The sequence below is a fragment of the Schistocerca cancellata genome, chromosome 3 (genome assembly GCF_023864275.1).
Source record: "Schistocerca cancellata isolate TAMUIC-IGC-003103 chromosome 3, iqSchCanc2.1, whole genome shotgun sequence".
NCBI lineage: Eukaryota > Metazoa > Arthropoda > Insecta > Orthoptera > Acrididae > Schistocerca > Schistocerca cancellata.
Window position 1 is genome coordinate 247,824,356 of NC_064628.1, and position 27,444 is coordinate 247,851,799.

Below are 27,444 nucleotides of genomic sequence, written 5' to 3' on the forward strand. Positions count from 1 at the left end.
TACCGTGCACTATTCAGTGTCCCCTCGACGATCACCAGTGGTGTACGGCCAGTGTAGGAGATCGCTCCCCACACCATGATGCCGGGTGTTGGCCCTGTGTACCTCGGTCGTATGCAGTCCTGATTGTGGCGCTCACCTGCACGGCGCCAAACACGCATACGACCATCATTGGCACCAAGGCAGAAGCGACTCTCATCAATGAAGACGACACGTCTCCATTCGTCCCTCCATTCACGCCTGTCGCGACACCACTGGAGGCGGGCTGCACGATGTTGGGGCGTGAGCGGAAGACGGCCTAACGGTGTGCGGGACCGTAGCCCAGCTTCATGGAGACGGTTGCTAATGGTCCTCGCCGATACCCCAGGAGCAACAGTGTCCCTAATTTGCTGGGAAGTGGCGGTGCGGTCCCCTACGGCACTGCGTAGGATCCTACGGTCTTGGCGTGCATCCGTGCGTCGCTGCGGTCTGGTCCCAGGTCGACGGGCACGTGCACCTTCCGCCGACCACTGGCGACAACATCGATGTACTGTGGAGACCTCACGCCCCACGTGTTGAGCAATTCGGCGGTACGTCCACCCGGCCTCCCGCATGCCCACTATACGCCCTCGCTCAAAGTCCGTCAACTGCACATACGGTTCACGTCCACGCTGTCGCGGCATGCTACCAGTGTTAAAGACTGCGATGGAGCTCCGTATGCCACGGCAAACTGTCTGACACTGACGGCGGCGGTGCACAAATGCTGCGCAGCTAGCGCCATTCGACGGCCAACACCGCGGTTCCTGGTGTGTCCGCTGTGCCGTGCGTGTGATCCTTGCTTGTACAGCCCTCTCGCAGTGTCCGGAGCAAGTATGGTGGGTCTGACACACCGGTGTCAATGTGTTCTTTTTTCCATTTCCAGGAGTGTATTCACATGAAGGATGCTTAGCCCTCCTCAGCCAAGTATGCTGAAAAGTGGAAAATCTGTGGAAATCTAAAACTCTTTGCTGTACTCTTCGGAATACAGTAGAGATTCACTAAATACTGCTGCTTTTAATGTGAGGGAACATAAGGGATAGGAAACCACGCTATATTCAAGTAGATTACCCTGCGAGAAATTCTTAACTCTAACGAAAAAAATGTCGTCCTCGAACCTCTCGCAGGCCCAAAAGATTTTCTTTTATGAAAAAAAATATGTCAAAAGTAAGAATCGACAACAGACCTGTAAGTACTTAAGAGACAAATTTCTTACAGTAAGTGACACAAAATTCGACAATATGTAAAGGATCCGCCATTTGCTCGAATTTTGGAGAGGAAAGGGAAGCAAGCCTGGAAGTCCTTAAAAGGAGCAAAAGGGATGAAATGTACAGATAGTGACAGTACTTCAGAAGTACCATCAACTTGGATGCAACAAGTCCCTTAACAAAATTTTTCTCCACTCACACCGAGGTTTTGTCCCTCTAAGTAATGGAGTTGTCAGTGATGAACACAGAGAAAGATTCCATTAGGATATTTCTGTAATAGTACAAAGATATCACGACCATGGGGACGCATAAATACTTGTGGATTACTGTTGCTCTGTGTTTGGTGATGCTCCGGAATTCAGAAGAGGAAAGACAGAAGACAACGATCTCATAAAGCCACCGAATGATTCCCTTCAGACGCAATCAATTGTCAAGTATTCTTCCATCGATTTAGATCTGTTAGAATGGAACTCCCATTTTAAAAAATGTCAAATGTACTTTCAATGTTGCTGGAGTATGCATTTAAAGTGTAACAGAAGACGTAATTAAGAAGTATCGTTGGCTCTTAACCCCGTTAAAATAAAATGTTTCCACTTATTGTATATCACAGAAACTAGAGCCAATGAAATTTCTTTTTGCCATTTCCGTTTTTTTTCAATTGGTAATATTTGACTCATGAAGTGAAGGAACCATTGTAAAAAAAAATGCTTGTGTGTCATGTTGCTTGAAAATTCCCAAGAGGACGAAATTAGATAATATCAAATAAAATAATATATAAGGGGCGGAATTTTCAAGCAACATGACACACAAGTTATTTTTTAAAATGGTTTTCTCATTTCATGACGCCATGAAACTAATTTGTTGATAAATAAATATTTATAATACAGCTGAAACGATCTCTTGCATCATGATACCTCTACAGCTGTGGATGCTCACGACACAAAATTTTCTGCAACATTGATACAGATCTAGACTGAATTTACATTCACCAAAAAATAACAAACAGCATTTCGTACCAAGGAATCAGCATGTACAATAAATTGTCCAAGGAGATTAACGAGATTACAAAAACGAACTTATTTAAAAAGAAAGTTAGAAAGTACCTGTTAATCAGTACATTCTGTGCAGCGAAGTGTATAGTTTAACGTAATTAAATAATGTGTGCAGTGACTGAAAGTGAGAAATGAATAAACAGTGCTTCACTAAATGTTTACATCATTAAATAACACCTTTGAAAACTGCATTTACACTAAGATAAACCAAATGAGGTAGGACTGTTTAAAGCAGACTGGTATCTATCTAATTCCGGCCATTCTACCTAGGGTTTCCGTGGTTTCCCTAAACCATTTCAGACAAATGCCATTTTTAAGGCCATTGCCGAGTACCTGTCCCATCCCTGTCAACCTAGGCCTGTAAATACGTAAATGCCTGTATATATGAATTACCTCATTTTTGTTGTCCTTAAATTGTAATACTTTACTATGACATATTCTATATTCTTCTGAAAGTCATCTTCTTTGTGGGTCATCTACACTCCTGGAAATGGAAAAAAGAACACATTGACACCGGTGTGTCAGACCCACCATACTTGCTCCGGACACTGCGAGAGGGCTGTACAAGCAATGATCACACGCACGGCACAGCGGACACACCAGGAACCGCGGTGTTGGCCGTCGAATGGCGCTAGCTGCGCAGCATTTGTGCACCGCCGCCGTCAGTGTCAGCCAGTTTGCCGTGGCATACGGAGCTCCATCGCAGTCTTTAACACTGGTAGCATGCCGCGACAGCGTGGACGTGAACCGTATGTGCAGTTGACGGACTTTGAGCGAGGGCGTATAGTGGGCATGCGGGAGGCCGGGTGGACGTACCGCCGAATTGCTCAACACGTGGGGCGTGAGGTCTCCACAGTACATCGATGTTGTCGCCAGTGGTCGGCGGAAGGTGCACGTGCCCGTCGACCTGGGACCGGACCGCAGCGACGCACGGATGCACGCCAAGACCGTAGGATCCTACGCAGTGCCGTAGGGGACCGCACCGCCACTTCCCAGCAAATTAGGGACACTGTTGCTCCTGGGGTATCGGCGAGGACCATTCGCAACCGTCTCCATGAAGCTGGGCTACGGTCCCGCACACCGTTAGGCCGTCTTCCGCTCACGCCCCAACATCGTGCAGCCCGCCTCCAGTGGTGTCGCGACAGGCATGAATGGAGGGACGAATGGAGACGTGTCGTCTTCAGCGATGAGAGTCGCTTCTGCCTTGGTGCCAATGATGGTCATATGCGTGTTTGGCGCCGTGCAGGTGAGCGCCACAATCAGGACTGCATACGACCGAGGCACACAGGGCCAACACCCGGCATCATGGTGTGGGGAGCGATCTCCTACACTGGCCGTACACCACTGGTGATCGTCGAGGGGACACTGAATAGTGCACGGTACATCCAAACCGTCATCGAACCCATCGTTCTACCATTCCTAGACCGGCAAGGGAACTTGCTGTTCCAACAGGACAATGCACGTCCGCATGTATCCCGTGCCACCCAACGTGCTCTAGAAGGTGTAAGTCAACTACCCTGGCCAGCAAGATCTCCGGATGTGTCCCCCATCGAGCATGTTTGGGACTGGATGAAGCGTCGTCTCACGCGGTTTGCACGTCCAGCACGAACGCTGGTCCAACTGAGGCGCCAGGTGGAAATGGCATGGCAAGCCGTTCCACAGGACTACATCCAGCATCTCTACGATCGTCTCCATGGGAGAATAGCAGCCTGCATTGCTGCGAAAGGTGGATATACACTGTACTAGTGCCGACATTGTGCATGCTCTGTTGCCTGTGTCTATGTGCCTGTGGTTCTGTCAGTGTGATCATGTGATGTATCTGACCCCAGGAATGTGTCAATAAAGTTTCCCCTTCCTGGGACAATGAATTCACGGTGTTCTTATTTCAATTTCCAGGAGTGTATTATCTACCTGCTTTGATAAGACCCGCCACGACTTTCTCTCCTGTGCCAATCTCTTCATCTACGAGTGGCACGTACATCCATTATCCCCATTATTTACGGGATGTATTCCAATTGCGAGGTGCCGGGGCAAGCAGTGTATTTAACACTAAATTCTTCTAGAATCTCCATATGTAAATGATGCTCTAAGCCCCCCCTATTCTAAGTCCGACTTATGCTGTTGCACATGGATTAAAAAATATACGCAAACTGACTGTAATCAACCCTGCAAGTGGAGTAGAAAAGAGTTTGGCACCTGCAATAATTTAGTTTGATAAATAAGTTAAATAAAGGAAGGTTCCATTAACGTAGTGAGAAATGATGGGTTGCTCTAACGATTAACAGAATGAAAGTTCTGTCCAAAATAACAATATGATTTATTAAGACTAAACACAAAATAATAAACAAAAACACATGAAACATTTATAATACATCAAATTGGCTCAAATTGGATACTCAAGCAAACGCTATGAAGGTGAAGTTGTCCCTAAACTAGATTGTGAGGTTTAAGACGAAGTGCTATGTGGAGCCAATTCCTTGCCACTCAAATCTTAAGAGAGACACACAGCTAACCCAACATTAATTGCTGCTACTCAAGACAGAACAAAGTTAGAAAAAGACGAACAGGCGCGCTCTGCTGAGCTCTGATTACCACCTAGGAAAATCCCTATCTGCCGGTGCTGCGCACATACATTACCAAACTGTCTTCTTAACTGCCAGAACACGATCTGGCGTACTGGAGGCGATGGCTGGTTGCTTCGACGTCCTCGACCGAAAGGCGAGAGCCGACTACCTAGAGCACCCGTACAGGCCGAACACACAACATTCCCTCCCCCACGACAGTGGCCGTGGTTAAACGTTCCAATCAGCAACTCGAAAACCGGCGGAAAATTCCACTCTATTGCTGGAGCACTACCATTCCACCAATGGAGATTCTTGGCGCCAATTTCTGCGCTGATTTTGCTACGTCACGGAGCTATGCCCTGAGCAAGCCAATCACAGTTACTATTTTGCAGAAAGCGCGGGAATTTTCCCGCCACAACTGCCTGGGTACACAAGTCATTCCCACGCCTCGCTGGTAGCCCGCCAGAAAGTGTTTTCGCTAAGTTTCTGCGAAGTAACGGAACCTCTAGCCCAGCCGCTACTTCAGACCCCTCCGGGCGTGTCTTTTGACAATGTCGGCGTCTGCAAAGCATTCACTCGACTTCCTCACACCCGTCAGCTTAACCCTTTCCAGATCAGCAGAGCCTGCCTGTCACCGGCCCACCCGGGTGACGAGAGACGCTGAGTGGGAAGTCCGCGTGTGAAGGAATAGCGACTTTTCACTGCATGCAATTAGAGAGGAAAATCGTAAGATAGAAATATGAGAGTGGGCTCATGCCACCTCTCATAGCCCCTACGCCATTTTAGATTGTAATTGGTGAGCAGTTGGCTCACTTAGGAGCAAGGTAGTGAGTCAATCGCCCAAGAACAATCTCGCAAACTGGCTGCACATGCCGCACTCTATAAAGAAAATCACTGCAACTGAAAAATGCAGCTCATAGAGGGAGGATTATTTATGATGTAGCCAACTTCACCTTCTTAATATGGAACACTAACATTCACATCACACATCCATACCCAGGGAGCCCCTTCCAAACACCGATTCACACAGACATTCACTCTCTAAATATGGCCCGGGCATGTGAGCCAAATATGGAGCAATTTATTCTTTACAATCAGAGTTGGAGTGCTCCGCAATTAAATGCCCAAGATGTTACAACAATTTTAATCATTAAACTAACCTGAACTCACTCACACATGATACTATTTAAGTTAACAATCTCTTTGTGAGCTTCCAAAATCTAAATACAACCTCCGATTCATTCTGTCTCCCTGCAGCAAGGATAACCTTTACAAAATGTTCCCTGAACTGATGGTTCATTCACAATGACAGTGGTGGTATCTGCTTCATTTTATGGGGGCTTCAGGCACACTGTTTGCATACACCCAACAATAAATACAAAATACAAAAAAAACAACATGGTGTGGAGAACAATGCAGTAAATTTGTAATTTGTGTGCCCTACTCTATCACTTACATAAGAATTACAGTGTAAAACACAAACACATATAAGGTATAACATACATTACAAAAACAACACTAGAGAAAGAAATTTAAGAAAAAAAACAAGGTTCATGGGGCATCAAATTGTGCGTGCACATTACACACTGTTCACGACTGTGCTGAGAATGAGGCACAAGTCACATTGTTAGAAATATTCGAAGCACTTCACAAATTCATTAGTTTCTCTGAGGGGGTTGGTATGTTGAGTCATATGCATTGATGCACGTGGTTCCATGTCTTGAGCATCGGAGGGGGGCTTTTGGGATGGGGCCACAGTACTGACATCACATAGGGCTAAATGTCGGGTCTTGTTGCTATGTTGTTGCAACAGCAATAGGGTGTGCTGGAGCATCTGTAGTACTCTGTTGAGATTGCAGCAAGACCCACACATATGATCACGGCAGTACGGTAGGAAGACACAGTGATAGGCTCTCCTCACGTCGATTAATTGTCTCTGAGGTCTGCTAGTTGGGATACATCACTAGTCTAGGTCTCTTCTCTCCCTGGACAGTACTTTACGTTTCCCAATATTGCAGTTCGACGAGGGATGATGGCACGTGGAGTGACTCCACAAGTGTGTGAGGTCATCCATACAGGATCGAACTAGGAGCGACGATTGCTACAACTGCTCTCTAATAGAGAGGAGAAGTTAGAAATGAGACAATTCATTTGTTAGAGTTTGTGGCACGATACTGCCTTTTGTATGCAGATCGGCCAATGCTAGTGAGTTGTATAAACCCAAACAGGTGAGTATATAGCGTCCCTTTCTGTCCTGAGGCACATGACGCAGGTTCTGACACCATATGTGATCTATTTCGTGTACTCACGACAACGTGGTCTGCCGCAGGCAATCCCTCCAAATGGCTGCCGCGTCCTGAGAGCTACCTGGCTGTCACGTGTGGGTCGCGTGTCAGTGTCAACGGCCAGCCACACTTTCGCTTGTGGCCCGGCGAGAGCTGCCTGCCGCCTAATCCCTCAGGTATACGGCCCGGTGTCTGTCAGCTTGTAGGACCGGACGCTGCCGCACCCTTCTCATCAGGTGGCACGCTGACGCTCCCCTTCTTGCAGGTAGCCGATGACCTCTTGATTTTGATCCGCCTGGCCTCTGCATTGCCATGATTTCCGTCATCTGCACAGTTCTGACAAAAATCTTATGCCTAACTTTTTCCCATGACCTTCTATGTTATAACAAATTTTCATAACGATATAGTGATGGTCTGTCATTTCAGACACTCTTATTTTAATTTTTATAGGTATCAATCTACGGCAATCATTATAACAAAATCTTGGTGTATCTAATCTAGACATGGAAATAATCTATCTTGATATTTGTGTAGAGACCGATCTCACTATTGTATATGGTGTGTGACAACTGATGCTATGTATTGGATGAACAACTAAATGTACAGGCCCACACCAATATTACTATTACTTATATAGATCGACAGTAGACATGCTCAAGAATTAACTACCATATGCCAAAGATCTACATTCTATGTCTTCTGAATAAATTATGTTATTATGCAGGCTGAAGTTTTTCTGAGCTATAAAGAACATGCAACTATTCTACGTTCGCTCGCCGGTCGTCCCTCCATCTCGGGTCTGTGATTTGATGACCTGAAAAATAACATCCCAACAGGTGCGCGCCAAACACTTGTGGTAGAAAACCCCCACAATATTAATCTAGCTATTGTTAAATCCTACAGTTTAACTTATCCTAGTATATCGTACCTTTTTTTTTTACGTTATACAATACTCTTACATAATTCCTGTTACGCTGAGATGTCTCGCCACTATTGACGACGACAGAGATGTGCGCGCCGTACGACATGGCCTCCGAGTTCTCACTAACAGAGACTGGGTTAGCCATGGCTATACAAGACAATAAATTTATAGTTGCAACTTCCTTCTCTATGTGATGCGGTTTTCGCGATCAAAGCACACCTTTCCAGAGGCAATGTAATATGACCAAGCCAGGACTGGTCCCTGTTGAGGATTCCGTCGCCCACCACACACCAGCTACACATTATGTCACGAATCTCCAAGTATAATTCCTTGGTTATTCATCTGTGACAGTCACAAGCAGCACGTTAAATCCCCAACCAGCACATTGGCATGGTAGGCTTTATGGCCGCATTTCTACAGTCTAGGCCCTAGGGCACCATTGGAGTCAAGCGCTCACAGGTTCACCCCGACTTGCAAGACCACGATGCTGGTGCATCACTGTAAAAACTATACTGCCCATGTTCATCCTCGAAATCACGCAATATACCACAATCTTGCAGTGCACTGACGCGTGCCTGCAAGCATTGGTATGAACGTCTCACGAACTGGTTGTGGCCGCTATGCAGCGTATCACGACTTCCCAGAACGCTTCTAAGAGCACGTTCTTGTATGCGCCCGTTTATGCGACATCGCCTCACTCATCATTATCCCTCCACATGGACACCAGACAGGAAAGGACTAAAACATTGCTCATGGAAAGGTAGTGTCTCCTACTCCATCGACATTGGAAGTCGCGAACATAAACAAAACAAAAAGTTAGCAGCAGTAAATTCTTATGCGAGAAAACGCAGCGTGTTAATACTTTAACAATCTTAATCTATTAATGCAACGATTATTGTTCCCCGAAGAAAGGTTCATATATTTGCCTATTCTATTATGTACACCACTTAAACTACTATTATTCCACGAACTTCTTTGTGTGAGAGATGTGGTGGAGTCCTATGGACTAGCGCCAATCCCTTGTCAGACTCCCCCTCCTCTGACGTGCATTAGGATTTGCAGGTCTAATTTCAATCTCCTGGTTCTCCTGTTGTCCTTGGTTTGGCTCTCTCCATTTACGGTCGCTTTGCCGTTCGTTATTCCTTCTGTCCCAGATTCCTTGTCTAGATTGACCCTGTTCCCTGACGTTCTGGTTTCCGTGTCTCTGGTTTCCATGACCTTGAATAGCGTAACCTTGATTTCCGTAACCCTGGTTTCCTAACTGACCAGTGCGATTATGCGATCTGTTGTCGTCTTCCCTTGCTGGCCAGTGGTATTTGTTATTTTGTGCCTTCTTCCTGTCCTTTGCGTCTTGTTTATCAAAGACTACTTCGAGTTCGCGCAATAGACTCTTGAATGTTTCTATGTCAGATCCACACTTCCCGACAAGTGTCTGTTGATACCTAACTGGCAATTTGGAAAAGCAAAATTTAATGATTTCTCCGTTGCTATATGGACTATCTAAAAACTGATTCTTCTTGAGTAAATCATCAAAAAATTTGGTTGCGCTCCTATGCCCGGATACTTCCAGTTCAGGACAAAATATTATTTCCTCTTTAATCCTGTCTTGCGTTTCCTTTGACCAGTAGGTCCGCAGGAAAGCACCATCAAATTCCTGATAAGTCCGACACGTCGCTGCCACACCCCGCATCTTTTCCGCGGCTTGGCCTTCGATGTGTCCACACATGAATTCTAATTTTGCCAGGGTTGGCCATGACGACGGTAATGAATTTGTAAACTGCATCACCCAGCTCTTCGGATGCATCGGCCTTCCATTAGGAAGTGGTTCTGATCAAAATCCTGTCCGATCCTCGCACTGATGTTGTCACTCGTTTCCGATACTTGCACGTCTGCTGAGTGTCCTGATCTATCTTGCTGATAACTGTGATGTGCTACCTCTGTATCACAGTGGACGTGGCATTCAGCATTCACTCTTCTAAGTGGGCTGCAATTATTGGAGCTATTACTCTCTGTTTCTGCGTGTGCATTGTTAGTTCTGCACTCTGTCATTGGGCTAGAGCACGGCGGGCTTTTCCTCGGAGACACAATTCTGTGTACTCCATCATTGGTATCGGAACGCGCAGTGCTCGCGTGCCCGTTTCGCTCTAGTTTTGCTATCCGACTCTCTACTTCTTTCATTCGTTTCGTGATGTTCGTAACCACAATATTACCTTGAGTCTTTAAGACTGCTAGGGATTTTGAGTGGGCTTGTGTCGCACGTCGCAAGCGCCCTGCGAGTTGAGAAGTTGCTTTTGCGATTTTCATTGCCCCTGTTGCTGCCGTTTTGGCTAGGCCCGCTACTTTTTGTGCTACTATTGATATTTGTTTTGCTTCTCCACATTCTTTCTTTATTGTTAGTAATTCCCCACGAATTTCACCTATATGCGAAATTTTTGCCTCAGTGTCCTTCTTACGCTGTTCGTCAGCTTCTTCCTTCTCCTTCTTACGTTGTTTCTCCTCTTCTTCCTTCTCCCCCTTACGCTGTTCGTCAGCTTCTTCCTTCTCCTTCTTACGTTGTTTCTCATCTTCTTCCTTCTCCTTCTTACATTGTTCGTCAGCTTCTTCTTTCATTGATCGTAGGAAGCTCAGTATTGGGTTTACGTCATCTTTTTGATCCTCTTCAAACGTGGGAGATGTAACTCTGGACACCTGGGCGCTAGAGCTCTGACGTGGCCGAGCTAGCCCCTGTCTGCTCTCGTTCGTTTGATTATAAACTTCTGCTACCGTCTCGACCTGTGTGCCTGTTTCTGTTTCATCCTCTACTTCACTATCATAATCACGGCCGCAACGCTGCTCTGAGTTCGCGTCCAAATCACCTTCCTCAGCAATGACCCTGGCGTCCTGTCCTGCTAAAAATGTGCCCATCTCATATCCGAACCTAATCCCGTCGGTAAACTGCCCCTTATCCATTATGCTATCCTCTTTTGTTTTAGCTTCGCTCGATAATAGTCGTGCCTTACTTCTCGTTATCATTCATGAAAAACAAATTTATCTAAAATGCACAATAAAATTAACCTATTCCATATATTTTTACACATAGACATAAAATTTCAACAACGCCGCTCCAACGCTGTAATTATACGCACGATTTGTTGTGGTACAGAAACCGCACACAAACCCAACAAAGTGTGATGTGATACAGACACACCATCAAAGGAACACAAAAACAATGAACAAAAAAATATATACACTGAAAACAAAAACTGTAATCATGCGCCGCTACTTAAAACTAAACGCAAAACTACCAGAAAAAAAACTTGGGTATTAATCAATAAAAAATTATGCAAAAAAAATTCTGAGTGTCCCTACTGATAATACCGCTTGCTTATCAGCGATTCACAGGGAAGATCCGAGGCTAAGGGTCGCCATTTTATGCGAGGTGCCGGGGCAAGCAGTGTATTTAACACTAAATTCTTCTAGAATCTCCATATGTAAATGATGCTCTAAGCCCCCCCTATTCTAAGTCCGACTTATGCTGTTGCACATGGATTAAAAAATATACGCAAACTGACTGTAATCAACCCTGCAAGTGGAGTAGAAAAGAGTTTGGCACCTGCAATAATTTAGTTTGATAAATAAGTTAAATAAAGGAAGGTTCCATTAACGTAGTGAGAAATGATGGGTTGCTCTAACGATTAACAGAATGAAAGTTCTGTCCAAAATAACAATATGATTTATTAAGACTAAACACAAAATAATAAACAAAAACACATGAAACATTTATAATACATCAAATTGGCTCAAATTGGATACTCAAGCAAACGCTATGAAGGTGAAGTTGTCCCTAAACTAGATTGTGAGGTTTAAGACGAAGTGCTATGTGGAGCCAATTCCTTGCCACTCAAATCTTAAGAGAGACACACAGCTAACCCAACATTAATTGCTGCTACTCAAGACAGAACAAAGTTAGAAAAAGACGAACAGGCGTGCTCTGCTGAGCTCTGATTACCACCTAGGAAAATCCCTATCTGCCGGTGCTGCGCACATACATTACCAAACTGTCTTCTTAACTGCCAGAACACGATCTGGCGTACCAGAGGCGATGGCTGGTTGCTTCGACGTCCTCGACCGAAAGGCGAGAGCCGACTACCTAGAGCACCCGTACAGGCCGAACACACAACATTCCCTCCCCCACGACAGTGGCCGTGGTTAAACGTTCCAATCAGCAACTCGAAAACCGGCGGAAAATTCCACTCTATTGCTGGAGCACTACCATTCCACCAATGGAGATTCTTGGCGCCAATTTCTGCGCTGATTTTGCTACGTCACGGAGCTATGCCCTGAGCAAGCCAATCACAGTTACTATTTTGCAGAAAGCGCGGGAATTTTCCCGCCACAACTGCCTGGGTACACAAGTCATTCCCACGCCTCGCTGGTAGCCCGCCAGAAAGTGTTTTCGCTAAGTTTCTGCGAAGTAACGGAACCTCTAGCCCAGCCGCTACTTCAGACCCCTCCGGGCGTGTCTTTTGACAATGTCGGCGTCTGCAAAGCATTCACTCGACTTCCTCACACCCGTCGGCTTAACCCTTTCCAGATCAGCAGAGCCTGCCTGTCACCGGACCACCCGGGTGACGAGAGACACTGAGTGGGAAGTCCGCGTGTGAAGGAATAGCGACTTTTCACTGCATGCAATTAGAGAGGAAAATCGTAAGATAGAAATATGAGAGGGGGCTCATCCCACCTCTCACAATTTCGGTCTTCTTCTGCTGCTTTTACCCTTTGGTGCCATGGAAGTTATTCCCTAATACTTTAACATACGTTCTGTCATCCTGTTCCTTCTTCTTGTCAGTATTTTCCACACGCGGAGAACTTCCATTTCTCATCGTATCAGTCCACCCAATTTTTAGCGTACTCCTGAAGCAACACATCTCTAATGCTTCGATTCTGTTGTTTTCAGCTTCTATAATTCAATGTCATAAAATTCTGTGCTTTACACGTTCATACTTATTGATTTCTTGCTCGAATTAAGGCCAATGTTTCATACCAGTTGATTTCTTTTGGTCAGTAATGCCCTCTTTGCCTGCGCTGCTCTCCTTTTCATGTCTCGACATTCATACGATATTTCACTTCCAACATAAAATTTCTTCAGTTCGTCTACCTTACGGACCCAGGTTTAATGTCAATTGTACCTCTAATCTTTTTTCTGCCACTCCTCATCACTTTCGTCTTTCTTCGGTTTGCTTTCAGTAGACTGTGCTCAGTAGACCATTTCGTTGAGTACGTCATGTAATTCCTGCCCGCTTCAACTGAGGGTAGCAATGTCATCAGTGAACCTAATCGTTGACATTCTTTTGTCCTGAACCCAAATTTCACTTCCGTCATTGTTTCTTCGATATACAGATCGAACAGTATGTTTTCACCCCTTTTTAATCTGAGAACTTCGATCTCGGTCTTCGATTTTCATTGTACCTTTTCGATTCTTATTTGTATCGTCCATTGCCCGTCTTTCCCTATACCTTACACTCATTTTCCTGCAAATTTCGAAGATCTTGCAGAATTTTACATTTTCTAACACTTTCTCTAGGTCGACAAATCCTATTAAGTTGTCTTGAATTTTCTTAAGTCTTGTTTCGATTACACGGCACAGTGTCAGAGCTGCCCCTGTGGTACCTTTACATTTCTCAAAGTCAAACTGATCGTAATTTAACAGATCCTCAATTTTCTTTTCCATTTTCCCGTGTAGTATTCTTGTCAGCAACTTTGATGCATGAGATATTAACCTGATTGTACGATAGTTTTCGCACTTATCCACCGTTGCTGTCTTAGGAATTGTGTAGTTGATATTTTTCGAGAAGTCGGATGGTATGTCTCCAGTTTCTTACACACTACAAAAAAATTGTTCAAATGGCTTTGAGCACAACGGGACTTAACATCTGAGGTCATCAGTCCCCTAGAACTTAGAACTACTTAAACCTAACTAACCTAAGGACATCACATACATCCATGCCCGAGGCAGGATTCGAACCTGCGACCTTAGCGGTCGCGCGGTTCCAGACTGAGGCGCCTAAAACCGCTCGGCCACATCGGCTGGCTTACACTCTACACACAAACCTGAACAGTCGTTAGGTTTCCACTTCCCCAATGATTTCGGATATTCCGAAGGAATGTCATTTATGCTTCCTTCCTTATTTGATTGCAAGTCCGTTAAACTCTGTAATAGTGGATCACTTATGTCATTCGATATCAATTCCCAGTTCTTCCTCTGCCATCAGATAGTTCCTCCCCCTTCGTAGATGCCTTCAGTATACTCTTTCCACCTAGCTCTTCTTTCATCTGCGTTTAACAGTGTAATTCCTCTTGTACTTTTAATGTTGACTCCTTTGCTATCTACGGATGACAAGACTACCACTACTACTACTACTACTACTACTTCTACAGCCTCAAATGTCCTTCCTAACAGCCATATCATTTTATGTACGCAGCTCTAAAACAGTGGATTTTTGACGTAATCTGGCAAATTTTCCTTAATTCGACTAAGCTGTAATCTTGACGTCAACTTTCTTCCGTATTTTAAACCGTGCAATGAACACGTCAGAAAGGCACAAGAGATAGGGCGTATGCGGAGGCAAGTAGCCGTTGATCCTAGGCACTATTCCCGAGTGGAGCTGGAGTAGCAGTGATCAATAACGGAGAGAGCTACTTTTCGCCCTTCTCATTACAGTACCCAGAATATTATACACAAATGTAGATGATAGTACAATTGGAGCCGACCATAATGATTTACACTACAAACCCAGTCTGGCACCCACTTCAAACATCACAAAGCTCACAGTCTGCCCGTCGTTATTCTGAACGACATCACATCAATCTCTCTACCACTGTACGTTTTAACCTGTTTCAGGTTCACATTCATCACAATGCTGTGTTTTCAAACTGCTTATTATAAATTCATTACTTAGTAACTGATGTTTCAGCTTCAGAAATGGAACATGTAGCCGCGCGGGATTAGCCGAGCGGTCTAGGGTGCTGCAGTCATGGACTGTAAGGCTGGTCCCGGCGGAGGTTCAAGTCCTCCCTCGGGCATGGGTGTGTGTGTTTGTCCTTAGGATAATTTAGGTTAATTAGTGTGTAAGCTTAGGGACTGATCACCTTAGCAGTTAAGTCCCATAAGATTTCACACACATTTGAATTTGGAACATGTAAGCGAACCGATAAAAAAATTAATCACCTCGGGGGCACCACGGTAATATCGTGTCACACCTCTTTTGGTCCTGAAACGTTCTCAATTTGGCGAGATGAGGATCCACATGTTCCTTCAGGTCCCCGAAGGTACTATTAAGTTTTGAAAACAGATGAAAATCGGATGGGACCGAGTCAGGATTATATGGAGGATGATCGATGACAGACAACCCAAAGCCTGGAAGGACTCCTATGTTATCTGGCACAGTCATGCCGAAGTAGGAGATGCTCCATGTCTGAACGAACTCTTCGAATTCTAACCTCTATTACAGCACATTGTTTCTCACGCACCGACACAGTCACGTTACATATCGCCGTACTACACACTACAGTTTAGAGCCCTCTGGAGCCAGAGTGCCGTAAATGCGTAGACGTGAACAATAAAGGTGTAGAACGTTATTAACGTTTGTTTTATTTAAAAAGATCCGAGAGTTTTCACATAAGAAATTCGGAGGCGTTACTTTTCAGCACGCCCTCATAACTGATGCCGTCGTCCTACCATGGACCAGCATGATTCGAAAACTGGGCCGTAATTTTGTGTTTTCTTTTACATTAAGAACTTATCTTTGCACTTCAAACTTTCATCGTTCTTCTATTGCGAAATTTGCAATTCTGTTAACTTTTCACCATTGTAACTACTGCTGGCTGTACGGTGTTCGCCATTTTGTGTTTTCATTTCACATTGAGACTTATGATAATATTCGTCTTTGGTCTGCTGCCGGATCATGAAGTCATGTTGACACAATATTCCAGCAGTCCACCTGGCCGCCATCTCCAGGTGAGTAAGTTGATGCACGAACTCGCCAAACAACATTCTGTTTCAGCGAGTTCGTGCAACAACTTACTCACCTGAATATGGTGGCCAGATGGACCGCAGAAATATTGTTCAAGATGACTTCATGATCCGACTGCAGACCCAAGAAGAATATTATCAGTTACTAGGCCGGAAACGCCTGCGTAGTCTCGTTAAGAACTTATGTTTCAATGTCAAACTCTCGTAATTCTTCTACTGTGAAACGTGCAGTTATGTTAACATGACACTGTTATAACTGCTGATGGCTGTATAGTCATTGCTGCCCAGAGCCAAAATAAATAATTAAATAAAATAAACACAGAACTACTTCCGGCCTAAACCACACCCTCTTACACTGCGCTTTAAATGTCTCACTAGCTCATCGATGAATCGGCACGTTGCGCCATACGAAAATAGGCAAAATCGTTGACTCGTCAGACCTCCAGTCACCTACAGTCCTGTTTTTGTGTTGTTTGGCCCACTGAAAACGAGAGAATTGGCGCTAGGCTGGTATGGCCCCAAAGTACCGTTATCCAAGAAGGCGGCGATGATGTCATCCAAGATGTCTGCGATGACGTCAATCTAGATAGCGGATTTTGGCAGGAAGTTTGAATTTTGGCGGGAAAGTGCCACGCCCCCCTCACCTAGAAAAATAGCGCGAAGTTCAAATTCCAACATGATAATGCGTCACACTCCGGTTATCTCTACTAAGCAAAGAAAATCGTGGGAAAAAGGGACTTATCTTTATTATTTAACCAATTTCAAGCAGGTGTGTTCTCCACTGGGTCTGGACTCCAACTGGCTTAGTTCATATCGGTGCCACCAGATGGGACTCTCCTGACGTCAAGTGATGACGCAAGTACCGTCATTCAAGATGGCAGCACCCAGTGTACCCACCATGTGGTGTTGGTCTAGTTCCTATAGCCGCCACCAGAGGGCTCCGTCATGACGTCAGCTGATGACATTCTGGGGTGGGGGAAATGGCGGGAACCAATAGGAGCCCTTAATCGAGTCATGTGTTCGACTTCTGCCAATAGGATTGAGGTATCCGGTGACGTCATTGTACGAGATATAGGTTAAGCTCTGCAGCCTCAGGGCCTCAGTCTCGGTCAGTCAGCGGGAGAAGAAGAAGAAGAAGAACCATGAAGCGCCAACAGTAGCAGTCGAACTCCAGCATCAAACGGAAAAGTAATTATCGTACTTCACATTATTCTAGCTCGCTGGTTAGTCTTATTATTCTTCAAAGTTTTCACATATTCGTTCATATCTAATGCTTCCTCATCTTTGTTCAACAGAGTCGAGCGCCATAGGCGTCCAGACCTGCATCAGCCTCGTCAGCCATCTCACCAAGACCTACACCAACGACACACGTCACGTCTGACGCAGTAGCGACCACGTGGGATCCTGTAGCCCACATAGCCCACCTGTTCGAGCAGGAGCTGCTGCTATCCGTCCCACTCAGCAACTCGTGTGATGAGGACACACGACCTGCACACGATGCATGGAATGCTGCCGCTGGCGGTGTTAAACAGCAACTAGATGGAGATCAGTACTGGCCGCCGGCATATAACCCTTCTCTGTCGAACATTCCTGTGACAGTGCACCTGCAGAGTTTAGATACTGTAGATAAAAAGAATACGTCGAGTGCAGTCTTGCTTTTCGCCACCACATACAATTTAACCCCCAGTGGCTCCAAACATGTGAACATTTCTATAGAAGTGCACCATGTCTGGGGGATCCAAGCTATAATGGAGATTGAAAATGTTTCAAAATGCGTTAAAGTGAGAATTTCCGAGTTCGACTGGGATGAGATGTGTGGTGCAGAGTGCTACATCAACCAGCAAATGACCATCTCATTCTCCCCCAGACATTCGTCTTATTGATATTACACTTTCTATTACTGCCGTATATGATGACTGTGCCTTATGCGTGAAATCAGGTGTCAACTGCGTCTATCTAAGACATCCGTCAGTTATGAAGTTATTCAATCCAGACTCTGCCATATGGGTTGCGCTGGAGAGACTGAATCGTTGGTTGCCTTGCATAGAGGCGGCATACAGTGATGTTGTAAACTCCCTACGTGTGAATAGTATATATATTGATGATTTTGAGCAGCACCTTCGTTCGCATATGATCGTTAAAGCTAAAGACATGCATTTGAAATGCATATGTCAAAAACCAAAGTACTGTGAGTCACCTATTGGATTGAGTGAGATACGTGCCGAATTTATTGCCAACCAAAAATTATTATTTGGTAGATACCGTACAGGTGCTAAGAAGAAACGTACAGATTATGATGATACCCCAGAAATACTACATCCAATATACGATTTTTAAATAAATAATTTATCTCTAAAGTCAACCCGTGTTTGTGTTTTATTTCATACCATTTTACCATTATAATCAAATTATTACAATAATTTTTTTCAATGTTATACCAGTTACTGATATTATGATCATGTTACTCTTCAAGCGTAAAATATATACTTCTTTTATGTGTAGTCAATATAGCTCAGTCGGTTAAGTGATGGAACTGTACTGGCTACACACAAAACTATTATTATTATCCTTCCAGGTGTATTTTCTACGTATACACTCCTGGAAATTGAAATAAGAACACCGTGAATTCATTGTCCCAGGAAGGGGAAACTTTATTGACACATTCCTGGGGTCAGATACATCACATGATCACACTGACAGAACCACAGGCACATAGACACAGGCAACAGAGCATGCACAATGTCGGCACTAGTACAGTGTATATCCACCTTTCGCAGCAATGCAGGCTGCTAATCTCCCATGGAGACGATCGTAGAGAAGCTGGATATAGTCCTGTGGAACGGCTTGCCATGCCATTTCCACCTGGCGCCTCAGTTGTACCAGCGTTCGTGCTGGAGGTGCAGACCGCGTGAGACGACGCTTCATCCAGTCCCAAACATGCTCAATGGGGGACAGATCCGGAGATCTTGCTGGCCAGGGTAGTCGACTTACACCTTCTAGAGCACGTTGGGTGGCACGGGATACATGCGGACGTGCATTGTCCTGTTGGAACATCAAGTTCCCTTGCCGGTCTAGGAATGGTAGAACGATGGGTTCGATGACGGTTTGGATGTACCGTGCACTATTCAGTGTCCCCTCGACGATCACCAGTGGTGTACGGCCAGTGTAGGAGATCGCTCCCCACACCATGATGCCGGGTGTTGGCCCTGTCTGCCTCGGTCGTATGCAGTCCTGATTGTGGAGTTCACCTGCACGGCGCCAAACACGCATACGACCATCATTGGCACCAAAGCAGAAGCGACTCTCATCGCTGAAGACGACACGTCTCCATTCGTCCCTCCATTCACGCCTGTCGCGACACCACTGGAGGCGGGCTGCACGATGTTGGGGCGTGAGCGGAAGACGGCCTAACGGCGTGCGGGACCGTAGCCCAGCTTCATGGAGACGGTTGCGAATGGTCCTCGCCGATACCCCAGGAGCAACAGTGTCCCTAATTTGCTGGGAAGTGGCGGTGCGGTCCCCTACGGCACTGCGTAGGATCCTACGGTCTTGGCGTGCATCCGTGCGTCGCTGCGGTCCGGTCCCAGGTCGACGGGCACGTGCACCTTCCGCCGACCTCTGGCGACAACATCGATGTACTGTGGAGACCTCACGCCCCACGTGTTGAGCAATTCGGCGGTACGTCCACCCGACCTCCCGCATGCCCACTATACGCCCTCGCTCAAAGTCCGTCAACTGCACATACGGTTCACGTCCACGCTGTCGCGGCATGCTACCAGTGTTAAAGACTGCGATGGAGCTCCGTATGCCACGGCAAACTGGCTGACACTGACGGCGGCGGTGCACAAATGCTGCGCAGCTAGCGCCATTCGACGGCCAACACCGCGGTTCCTGGTGTGTCCGCTGTGCCGTGCGTGTGATCATTGCTTGTACAGCCCTCTCGCAGTGTCCGGAGCAAGTATGGTGGGTCTGACACACCGGTGTCAATGTGTTCTTTTTTCCATTTCCAGGAGTGTATTTTATCTAAGTCAAACATATTCCAGAATCCCCAAATAGCTTGCTAGCCTTCAAGCAAGACAATCTGAATTTAAAGCACATTTACCAAGCACTGTCGGAACGGACATGTCATTCAGCGCTTTTGTAAAGATATGTGCAGATTGCTGGAACCATTCACAGTATAGGTTTCTCGTTATTGATAAAACAAGAAAACTGAATTATGGTAGGTACTGGCGAAACTTTCAAGAGCTTTTACATATATAGCAAGCTAAGAGGGGTTAGTACATCAATCTACGCCACACCATGGACAAATTCGCGCTTCGCGCGTATGTCCACCTCTCAACCCGAGAGGATGGGTGTACACAGACAGAACATCCGCTTGTACTTGGATGCGAAAATTCAGGCTATGGACATAAAGTTGAAGGTATGCCCAGGGAACTAGAGACGTATTACCAGACTCTTCTTAGAATGGTGAATGAGTTAAATGAGCTAGTTAACCACGTCAATAAGAAAGTAACTAACTGAAATGGTTGATGATATTCATGGGAAAATAGATGTAGACTTTCTTGTTGTTGAGAAGGATGATCACAATAATAGTAAGACTGGATATATAAAGCCTCACGCCGCGGAGACGTCTGATTAGAATACGCTAAGATGTCGACGAAGCAGAAAGTGATTCAGGCGCGTAAAGCAGTTCGTGAGAAATTACGGCTGCTGAGGTTAGGGAACATGGATCGGCAGCTAACAGTAAGAGAGACATTTAAGCCGGTTACTGAATCTTTTCGATAGCTCTCAGCAAAAACAAAAACACACGATAACGAGGATGCTGCCATTGATGAATTCCTTATTAGTCACGCTCCAGGTCAGATAGAACATTCTGCGTTAGCAGGGGAAGACCGTACATGTTGGGTGCGCATCCCATAACTGTAACTGAATGTATTTTAATGGTTATTAATACATAATCTAAATTTGCATCGGCATTACCTGTCAAAACAAAAACCGCTCCACATGCTGATGTTTTTGAACGCTTGCTACAGACAGGCACGAATCGATGCCCAGACAATTTCCAAACCTATCACGGTGGGAAGTTCTACAACAGGTATTTCAAGACAGTGATGCAGCGGTATGGAATACATAACCACTCGACATTCACTCGCCTGAAGGCGAGTATCATGGAGCGTTTGAACAGAACAATAAAAGGTCGAAAGTGGAAGCGTTTTAACCTTCGAGGCTCATATAAATGGACAGATATCCTCCCTGAAATAATTGCTCAATATAATAGAACCAAACATAGTACAATAAAAATGCGGCCAATCGATGTTCGTGATAATGGGCTCATAGATACCGTATACTTTCGCATTAAGATGCTGGATCCACGCAAACAGAAATTTATTGTAGGTAATTTGGTGCGTATCTCAAAACACAAGACCGCATTCGAGAAATCATACCTACCGAACTGGTCAACTGAGATATTTACAGTTTCAAAGGTGCAGCGAACGAATCCTAGAACTTATATATTGAAGGACAGTAAAGGTGAAGAAATTGCAGGCTCCTTCTACACTGAGGAAATGCAGAAAAGGTCAGAACCAGATATTTTTCTCGTGGAGAGAGTCATAAGGCGACGCAGAAATAAGGCACAAAACAGATGGATTGATGCTAGCGATTTGCTATATAATGAGCATGCATTGTCTACAACCAACACAGTAGCGTAACATGAACGCTCGAAGACACATTAGAGGAAGCGATGGTGTTCTGGACAAACTACCTATGGAATTACACATCCCTGGATATAACTACAGTGGACCTGGGACAAAGCTTCAGAAACTCTTGGCCCGAGGCGATAAGGGAGTCAATTTGCTTGACGAAGCGTGTATGGAACAGGACATTGCGTACGCAGCAAATAAAGATCTATCAAGTCGTCACATTGCAGACAGGATTTTAGCCGATAAGGCTAAGACGATACAGAAAAGAAAAGATATTAGTATAGGTCAACGCATCGCGGCATTCGCAGTTGATAAAACCATGCACGGAAAAATCAAGTTGGGTTTAAGAGTGATGAATTTCAAGCGAGTTATGAACGCTACACGTTGCGCACTAAATAATAAGAAAAAGAACAAGAAGGGTTATTTGAAGAATTGTATCCTGACAGCGATGTATGCAGCTAAAAACGCAGTGAAGCAGAAACATTCCAGAACAAGAAGAAGAGGATCGGTTAAAGCACCTCGTGTTCTAAGAAAACCCAAGATTATTCCCTTTCTGGTGGGGCTGCAGCTATAGCTCGAACGGTTAAGAACGCGAAAACTCCCAAGGGCAGTTAGAAGAGGGGAGAAGACGTAACCGCATGATGGAAGCCGCAGCCATTGGAAAAGGGCTATACTTGAAACCGTTCAGGAAGGGCCTTGGTCAATTCATAAATAAAAAAAAGAAAGCCCATTAGCGGTCCTACCAGATCGGCCTTTCACAAATACAAACCTTAAGTTTGTTAGACATAAATTCGAGATACCATGATTCCGTGGTGTGTTTATGCGGGCTGCATTACCGAAGACTATGTGGAAAACTGGTGAATGCCGTATTGTGAATTTAGATGTTGCCGAGGCCCCGGCACCCACTGGGTGGCATACGTTATGAAAGACACAGATACTATCTACTATTTCGACTTCTAGCAGTACTTCACTCACAGAAGACATGTACTCTACAATTATCTACTCTATCAGGACCTAATACACACCTCTGCGGACGTCTTTGCATCATGTTTCTCTTGACGTTCACAAAGAAGAATAAGAAGAAGCTTGCTATATAAGGAGGATGTTTAACATTCATTCATCAGTTGAGGTTCAGATGAAATGTCGTACACTTTGACGTTGAAAGGACGATCATCTGTATCGCGTGCAAATTACTTCCCACCAATTGATTTGAGACCTGATCATGGAGTATTGCATTGATTGGACTGGAGGCGTACAACAGCGTCCCGAATATCACCGAGACTAACAATAAACTGCATCGCGATATTAATAGTGAAAAAGATATTCTGGAGATAGAACCTGGTGCATACGATATCGAAGATTTAAACGACGTCTTAAAACAGTCCGGAAAAGGTGTTGAACTACGTGCAAACATTAATACACTTAAATAAGAACTGTAAATGCAACGATTGACTTTAACCAGAAAGGTTCAATAGGACGCCTGCTTGGATTCACAAAAGGACTGATTTTGAAGAAGGATCCAAGTAAATTTTACAGGTCGAATCAGACAGTAGACATACTTCGAGCCAGCACAATATGTGTCGAGTGTAACATTGCAATGAACTCCTATCTCAACGATACTCTCATTCACACTATTTACGGATTCTTCCCCTCAGTTGCAACGGGGTATAAGATTGTTGAGACCCCCGCCAACGCAATATACAGCTTAGACATTGGACTATTTGAGCTGCGTATTGTGGATCAGAAAATCAACTTGTTGACTTTCGTGGCGGGGAAATCATTGTACGATTACATGTAAGACAAGATGGGTGTGCGGTATAAAACAAGTGCATGCAATCCACAGCGCGCCACTTCGCTACCGAACGGCAAAGTGATAACACCTGCGAACTACGACTTTCTTAAATCAGTTGGTCTGAAACCGCGTAATGACGTAATCACTCAATATAACCAGTCAGTAGAGTATGATGAGAGAATTATACATCAGGAATACTTCTCTCATAAACCTTACGCTTCAACCACGTTTAACAAGAATGATGAAATCCGGATGTCATACAGGACCAAGACGTACTCACACTTCCGTGCAAGAGTTTCATGTAACTCGAGGGGTCATTCAAGAAAATTGATGGCAGCGATACAGTGGGATCCAAGCTGACACGTAACGCATTAGCATTCCTCTTCCAAGAGATTCGATATGAGCTGAATGGCTCTGAGATCGATCGTACATGCAGTGTTGGCATAACGTCGACCCTTAAAACATACGTCTCGGCATCGCCAGCAGATCTGCATAGCTTAGAAAATGCAGGATGGTTCATAGACGAGCCAGAGGATAGAGCATCTCAAGAGTACAAGCGATTTGCTGCATGCATACCTCTAAAAATGCTTATGGGATACTTTGAGGATATGAGACAGATTATCATGAACGCTAAACAAGAACTCATTCCGGTGCGGAGTGCGGCCGACAATAACACATACATTCAAGGAGCTCAAGAAGAGAGTATGATTACGGTCAACAAGATAATATGAAAAATGCCTCACATCAGTGTATCCGAAGAGGAGCGTTTGAAGCTTTTAAAAGTGCTGAATTCAGGTACATTTCTGTCACTGACATTCCACTCATGGGAGATCTTCTAGTACCCAGTGTTACCGACCGTGAGCAGATCAACAATGGCTATTGAGATCTCCAACCATCTAGAGACACCCATATTCATCATACTTGCGTTTCAGACTGATAGAAGAGCAAATACAGCAAATCATTCCACCGTGTTCGATAACTGCAAGTTAACTATTGCCAAAGTCTACGTTAATTCAGAATTCTATCCATATGACAATCTACATCCGCAATGGAATGAAAATGTATACAGCCTGGCGTATGGCATGTATGCAAGGTTTCGCCCTTCTTACTATGAAATTGTTGAAGGAGAGGGAGGGAGGTGACTACTAGGTCCACGTTCAAAGAGCTTTCACCAATCATTGTAATAGACTGCCCTAAACAGAATAATTAAGTCTGGACCTATAGATGTGCGAATTGAATTTGAATCATCGTCATATTTCCCAGAACACACTGCTGCATATGCTTTAGTTCTACATGACTGTGTAATCAACTACTGCCCGCTCACAGGCGTTGTGTAGCGAGCTGTATAAATGAATATGTACTGCCCTGTGCATTGATCATTTGGCGATGGTGTGTCAGCAAGTGAACATCGTTGTAGATGTTCAGGGATTCTATGACAGAGAGCGTAGACAGTTCGTATTTAAAGATCTTGTGTTTGTAGCGTACACCCAAGATGCAGGAATAATTGAAACTTTCTCTGCAAATATTCAATCACCAAGACTGTTCAAGCACGTGAATTGCTCTAAAACACGGAAGAGCACAAAGTGGTTGACGAATTTCTATCAAGGAATTCACTGGGATGATCAAGGCATACCCTGTAAAGATATGGTGACTGCACTTACATTATTCGATCACATGGACACCATCGTTTACGTGAAGGGAAAGTACAAAATCTCCTGGGTGCGATGAATATTTTAAATTTGCTTATATTCAAGACCTGGAATTCAACGGATGTCCACCTATCCATCGACTCAAGAACATTTATCAAAAAAGTGCTATTGTATTTGCATATGAGAATGTAAAATTACTTTTAAACTGGATGACAAATAAATAAATAATACCATAACAATGCTTGTTTTCTTTCTTTCTGTGACACCCACGTCGATAACATGTAAATTTATTGGTTATACTGTACCTGAGACACATTCCACTGGAACTGTCCGAGGCACATATCTCAGCCTTTGAGACAACTTTGACGTGATGAGTAACATTACCTGCGCCCGTGATAGACCAGCTTTCACCTCACCTGCGTGAAATCCAGTGACTGTGGCAGTTCGGAGGCGATGCGTCAGATACCTGCCATCACCGAAATTGACAGCCGCGTGTGACCGCTATGGTTCAAATGGTTCACATGGCTCTGAGCACTATGGGACTTAACATCTGAGGTCATCAGTCCCCTAGAACTTAGAACTACTTAAACCTAACTAACCTAAGGACATCACACACACCATGCCCACGGCAGGATTCGAACCTGCGACCTTAGCGGTCGCGCGGTTCCGGACTGAGCGCCTAGAACCGCTAGACCACCACAGCCGGCGACCGCTATGGCTAAGGCCGAAAGAGAAAGAGCTGAGGAGCGCTGCTTGTGCGTGATCGTGTACGCCGAATGAAGTGCAGCACTTGTCATTCAGAAATGATTGTTTTTGAAAGCAGCATACCTTATAGGCCTGTGCAGTGAAATGTGGATATATCCACGCCTTTTACAGAAATACATTTATCATGTTTTAATAAAAAGAATGATAATTGACCCATGAAATAAAAACATTCGACATTTTTACAATAAAATAAGTTAATTCATTATTGAATTCAGAATTTTTTTAACAATGTTTGCCAAATATCACTTTACACATACATCAATTTTCTCATTATATCACTTTACAGATACATGATTCGTTTTTTTCTTTTTGGCAAAAGCCTGCCGGAGTGGCCGAACGGTTCTAGTCGTTACAGTCTGGAACCGCTTGACCGCTACGGTTGCAGGTTCGAATCCTGCCTCGGGCATGGATGTGTGTGCTGTCCTTAGGTTAGTTAGGTTTAAGTAGTTCTAAGTTCTAGGGGACTGATGACCTTAGAAGTTAAGTCCCATAGTGCTCAGAGCCATTTGAACCATTTTTGACAAAAAATCTCAACCTTCTGCTGTTTGCAGGTACGTGTTTAAGATTTTACATTATTCAGAAATATAAGCATTCTGCTCAGATAATATATATATATATATATATATATATATATATATATATAATGCAGAGGTACTACAAGCTAATTACACTATCTTACAATGTAAATACTATCGTTAGTGAAGTTCCACCAAGAAAAGAAAAGACTTTTCACTAAAGGTGAAAGTATTTCTTTGAAGTTGTTGGCTATAAACATTTTCCACTACCACAAGCAACTGAACATACACATTTCTTTGAAGCAAGTAGCTCTAAACATTTCCCACTACAACGAACAAGTGAACATGTATATTTCTTTGAAGTCGATGGCTCTAAATATCATCCACTACAACAAGCAAGTGAACATACACTCCTGGAAATGGAAAAAAGAACACATTGACACCGGTGTGTCAGACCCACCATACTTGCTCCGGACACTGCGAGAAGGCTGTACAAGCAATGATCACACGCACGGCACAGCGGACACACCAGGAACCGCGGTGTTGGCCGTCGAATGGCGCTAGCTGCGCAGCATTTGTGCACCGCCGCCGTCAGTGTCAGCCAGTTTGCCGTGGCATACGGAGCTCCATCGCAGTCTTTAACACTGGTAGCATGCCACGACAGCGTGGACGTGAACCGTATGTGCAGTTGACGGACTTTGAGCGAGGGCGTATAGTGGGCATGCGGGAGGCCGGGTGGACGTACCGCCGAATTGCTCAACACGTGGGGCGTGAGGTCTCCACAGTACCCTGGCCAGCAAGATCTCCGGATTTGTCCCCCATTGAGCATGTTTGGGACTGTATGAAGCGTCGTCTCACGCGGTCTGCACGTCCAGCACGAACGCTGGTCCAACTGAGGCGCCAGGTGGAAATGGCATGGCAAGCCGTTCCACAGGACTACATCCAGCATCTCTACGATCGTCTCCATGGG